We start from the raw sequence: 6,000 nt of genomic DNA on the forward strand, positions 1-6,000 counted from the left end.
ATTTGCATTTATAACATCTGGCACCTCTTTATCAGTTTTCTTGGCTGACACCTTCTTTTTATTGCATCTTCTAAATGCTGCTGTGCTGGAGACTAGCTCCAGCTAGAAGTCGTGTCAGGGATCTCAGAAAGGAGAGGACAGAGTTGGTGAAGTTTTTTCAGAGGGCTGAGGGGAAGTGGAGCGAGGTAGAAGTGAGGCAGACACAGACACTCTCTCAGGTGCAAGTATCTCCTACTGAGGGTCTCAGCAGGTCTTTATTTATACCTTAAGGCGAGCAGCGAGATTACATCAGCATAAGCATCAAAGCAGAACAGAGACAATCATTACATATACAAAGACCCTCTTAATCTCATACTACAAAAGGACACTTCTTAAATCTGATTAAGATAATCAACAGGGACAATTACTCTCCTAGGTACCACTCTTTTTCTAACATAATCAATTGTCTAAGACAGTACAATGTTCAGTAACAATCAATCATCCTGTCAAGCCTTCCTAATTTCAGAGTGGACACGAAAGTCCATTGTTATGCTATATTACTAAAATCAACCCATTCCCTAGCACTCAGTTAATCTAGCCTATTATCAATTATTTCAAAGTGATCTAAAGTAACTCATCGATACTGTTTTAGTTCTACAGAAATCTAACTTTTAACTAGAAATTCCTAACCTCCACATAACCTGCTAACTGTTGGCCTTTTGCATACACCAGGAGGTGTATTGTTGCCGCAAATAGGTACCCCCCAGGTTAGGCCATGGTTTCCAAGCACAGCTGGTTCAGGGCAGCTTGTTCTCCATAGTTCTCAGGGCCGAAACATTTCTTTCCTAACTATATCTTTAACAATTTTTACTTCTTTTGTGATAGTTCATGCGTAAGAACAATAAGCCAATTGTCACCTGGTCTGAATTAGTTTTTCACAAGCCATTTAATAACTAACCTACTTTTGCATTAACCAAGAACAAAGAGGAGAGCTTTAGCAGGCTTTGCCATGGAGACTCCCTAGCTCAGATCTTCTTTGGGAAGTTCAAGAACTCCCCTCTTCTGGGAAGTACAACTTTCCCTCTTCGGGGGAGCACAGGAACTCCCCGCTTCTCAGGAGTCTTCCCCAATGCCTGGACCATGTCAAGAGACAGCATGGGAGGCGCAGCCTGCTGCACTGCTGTCCCTATCTTTGGCTTTGAGGTTCTTGATACAGTACTTCCCTGGGTGATTTCAAAAAAAAAAAAATTTTTTTTTTTTTGAATAGAAGATGAGGGTGTAGGTCAGAAGTCGGGGGAAGGGGGGGTGAGAGGATTCACCAGAGAGAGAGTGGGGAGCAGAACAGGCGGATCCACTGAAATACACTGCTGAGGGGAGCAGCAGGTGAGACAGGAGAGGTCTGCTGCACCATATGTGGGTCAGCTCTCTGGCCAGGGATGGAACTCAGGTGTAGCGGTGATAGAGCTGAGACAACCCTAGACCACCGGAGATGCCCTCATTCAATATGACTCTCAAGGGGATCTCTTTAATCCAGACTTCTCTGGGCACAAAGGCTGATTCCCAACGCTCTCATTCCACATTTACTACATTCAAAACTGAACTTTCAATCTCGCCCCAACACAAAGCAGTGACTCAGTCCACACACTTACTTAAGCCTGGAAGTCACCCTTAAGATCTCACTCTCTGGGCCTCCCCTGGTGGCGCAGGTGGTTGAGTGCCACACTGTGAAGCTGTCCATAGCCTCTGCAGCGCGGGTTCTATCTCGGCTGGCCAGCCCGCAAGAATCCCACATGGCACGGCAGACCTTTCCTGTCTCACCCACTGCGTCCCTCAGCAGTGCATTTCTTCAGTCTGCATGTTCTGCTCCCCGCTCTGTCTCTGGTGAGTCCTCTCACCCTCCCATGCATCTGGCCTGTACCCCAGCTCTTGTATACATAAATAAATCTTTAAAATGTGTCTGCTTCTCTGTCTCCACTCACCACCTCCGCCATCATGGTCAAGTTACAATCATCTGCTCACCTGAATGATTAGTGTAGTCTCCCAAGTGTCTCTCTAGATTTGTTATTGCCTCTTAAAACTTGAAAAACAGGCCCAAAATAGAGTCTTCCTGTGAGACCCCACATAGATGTATCACCTGTTACAGCTTTAGCCTCTCCCACAGTAACAATATGGAATTTCCCAGTTAACACGAGTGAGGAAAACAGCATCGGAACACACCCTCACTCCATTGAGGAGTTTGGCTTTACCTGAAATAATCCTTCCTTTTGCCAACCTTGTCCTGTAACCCAAAGATGGGAGTTGGGGCCATTTGTCACCACTGAATGCCAATAAAGGAGAGACAGGAATTGAATCTTTAAGGTACACTTTAATCAGACGGGCAGCAATCTGGAAGGGATGGGGAGGGTTAACAGCCTAAAGAAACCACCTTAACATTTCATTTCCAGCTGGGTTTTTTGTTTTTTGGGTTTTTTTAGATTTATTTATTTATTTATTTATTTTATACAAGCACTGGGTACAGTCAGAAGTGCGGGAGGGTGAGAGAATTCACCAGAGCCAGAGCGGGGAGCAGAGCAGGCAGAAGGACAGAAGTACACTGCTGAGGGGAGCAGGGGGCGGCAGGAGGGGTCTGCGCACCATGTGGGACCCTCCTCTGGTGGCCAGGAGCAGCCGGGAATCGAACCAGTGCTGCAGAGGCTGCGGGCAGCTTCGCAACCCAGCGCTCAACCGCTGCGCCAGTAGGGAGGCCCTGGGTTTTTATAGTGAGTTGAATAAAGGCTGAAAATAAGGATAGTCACTTCAGCCGTGAGCAGGCCTTCAGTGCTGCCGGGAGCTGTGATGTCCAGCCCCCAGAATTCTTTATTGTGCTCCTGGACCCCTGGCCTCATGCTGGTCCCAATGTGCTGGGGTTGGTCTTCAGATAACACTGGCTCCTGCACTCCCCCAGACGTGCTGGAGTTAATTTTCCAGCTTAAAAATTTTTTAGAGCAGGGTCCTCCCTGGTGGCCAAGGGGTTAAGCACTGCACTGTGAGGCAGCCTGCAGCCTCTGCAGCACAAGTTTGATCCCCAGCCACCCAGGGAGAAACCCACATGGTGTGGCAGACCTCTCCTGTCTCACCCACTGCTCCCCTCAGCAGTGCATTTCGGTCAGTCTGCCTGTTCTGTTCCCCACTCTGTCTCCGTGGATCCTCTCACCACCCCCCCGCCATCCCACCCCTGGCCCCCCATCTCTGGCACCCCAGCTCTTGTATGCATAAATAACTATATCTTTAAAAAAAAAGAATAAAAAGTTACTTAAAAATTTTTTTTTAGAGCAGACAGGCCATAAACAATGTGTATGCGCAGATTTCCTACTATACCATACTTAGTGTCTTACCTGCTCTCCTTCCCCTCCCTAGCCACTATCATCCCCATCCTCTTTCTGTCTATAATTGTGTAAGCAATTGCAGAATCTAACCGGGATGTTACCCAATTCATGAATTTAATCAAGTCAATTAGATTTCTTAATTTGTGATTTTTTAACACCCTGCCTTCAACTCATTAATTCATTCTCCATGTAGTAGCCAAACTGAACTTTCAAAAATGTAAATTGAATAAAATTCTTCTGCTCTATACTTTAATCACTTCCCATTACTCTTAAAATAAAATCTAATCTTTTACCTTTGACCTACACAGCCTTCCTTTTGACTTCTCACTCCAACTTTATCTGTACCACTCTCCTCCCATCTTTCAATCCCTTCTTGGAGAAAAGCTCATTCCTGTTTTACTACAGTTAGTAAAGATATATTTATTTGGGTCTTTTTCCAATTTAATTGAAATATAATCATAAATTTGCTTGATTGTTTACTGTTTCCAAGATTGTAAACTCTAGGAGGGCAGAGCCAAGGGGAGTTTGATATCTGCTGCCTACTCCCTCCCCCAACATCCACCCACTTAGAATAATAGCCTGGCACATAGTAAGTGCTCAATAAATTAATTATTGAGTGAAGTAAATGAGTGCATTAATCACTTGAGAACTCTGCCCTCTTTGTTAGGAGTAGCTTTGAATCTCTGCCTAAAATCTGAGTGTTATCAGTGTTAGCGGGCAGACTGAGGGGATCCTCAGGATCCCCAAATTTACACTTTCTACAAGGATTCTGTGATCCACCACATAAAGACAAAACATACACTTACTGTGAAAAATCTTTAATAGAATGATTGTGCATATAGGGGGGGAAAAGAATAGTTTCCCAATGAAAAACCCCAAATAACCCATTCCCTCACAGGTAAATTCCCAGCCAAACAGGGTTGTCCCAAAGGAGAGCCACTGAGACACAAAAGCTTGTCACAAGTCTAAGGCACCTTCTGTCAAGAAAGCACAAGAAGCGGCAAAAGGGGCCAGATAAGTCAAGACAAAAAGAAGCAAAATTAAGTACAAATCAAGATAATGGCTGCCATCGTCAGCCTCCTCATGGGCCTCTCATCCACATGTCTCTTTCCAGTGTCTCTATGTGTCTAGACTCCACGTCTCTTCCATGCCCCTCAAGTCTCTGGCAAATTCCAAAGCTGAGAAGCAAACTAGCCCTTTTCCTGGTATGTCTCTCTGCTCCACTTGTCTCTCCTTCCCTGTCACTTTCAAGTCTCAAGCTGTTACAGGGCAGCCCCAATACAAAACGGGGTGCCTGACTGTGGGTCCTCACCTGTATGCTTAAAAGGACTTATCAATGCTCTACTGCAGGCACACGTGAAAGGTTAATAAAAGGTTTATTTACAAGGGAAGGGGAAATGAGGAAATGTACAGCTCAGGGAGAAAAGTGGGAGACAAAGTTTTAAATGAGTCCTACCCGATCCGCCGATCTGGAATCCCAAATGGCACTCTGAGAGCTGGTCGCGAGCCAGGAGCGGTGAAGCCAGGAGGCTAGCGATAGCGAGCCAGCCCAAGACCCACGTGTTTGGTTTTTATACCCAACCTGGCTGCTTAACTCCACCCTCAGGTCCCAGCCACCTTCCTTTTGGTGGTGACAGGATTTATCTTTCCCAATGTCTTGATGGCTTTAGTCTGGAGTGGGGGTGGAGTCCACAAAGCCTGTATGGGATTAGCTCAGGACATCATTTCCCCCAAACAAAGCTTCACCTGGCCACAGAGCTCCACTGCCTCATTGTGTAGGGGAGGGAATATGGGACCTCCCCTTTTTATGGAGATACCTGTTACAAAAGTTAAGACTTGGGGTAACTGCCTCAGGTATTTCAGTTCACCTGTCCTCTTCAAATTTCACCTACTTGGCCTCCCTGGTGGTGCAGGGGTTAAGTCTCAGCGCTATCAAGCTATCTAGCCATCTCCAGCCACTGCAGCTTAAGTTCGATTTCAAACCCCCCACCTACCTCTCCACTCAGGGAGCTACCCACCTGGCACAGTAGACCTCTCCTGACCGGCCCGCTGCTCCCCTCAGCAGTGCATTTCAATCAGTCTGCCTGCTCTGTTCCCCACTCTCTCTGGTGAATCCTCTCACCCCCCACACCTCTGGCCTGTGCTCCAGTTCTTGTATGCATAAATAAATAAATCTTTAAAAATAAATAAGTACCCTATGCTGCTGGCATCACGCACATTCCTAACAGACCAAATAAAGAGGATTGTGACACGTGTTCTAAAGATGATAGGTTTGCGTCCCAAGTCCGGAATATGACACTGGTGGCTCATGGCTCCATCCCGGCGGGAAGAGCGCACCACTCCCTGCCCTCACCCGGACCCGAGGCTCATTCACCCTAAGCAGGGAAGCTCAAACTCACCCCTTGCTAGGCTCTTCCGTACAGCATGGTAGTCCCCAGCGACGGCGCCCGCCTCAGCGTTATCCGTACAACATGGCCTCCCACAGAGGACGCCCCGCCCCACCTCCGGCCCTGTCACCGGAAGTTTCGGTTTGAAAGCGCGGCGGCAGATCCGGCTGGCGAGGCGGCGGTTGCTTCCCAGCAGCGTTTGACCCGGAGCTGCGAGAGCGGCGGTCTGGAGCGGCGGGCGCTCGGGTTCGGCTCTCCGGGGCGAAGCT

Source organism: Talpa europaea (genome assembly GCF_964194135.1).
Source record: "Talpa europaea genome assembly, chromosome: 8".
NCBI lineage: Eukaryota > Metazoa > Chordata > Mammalia > Eulipotyphla > Talpidae > Talpa > Talpa europaea.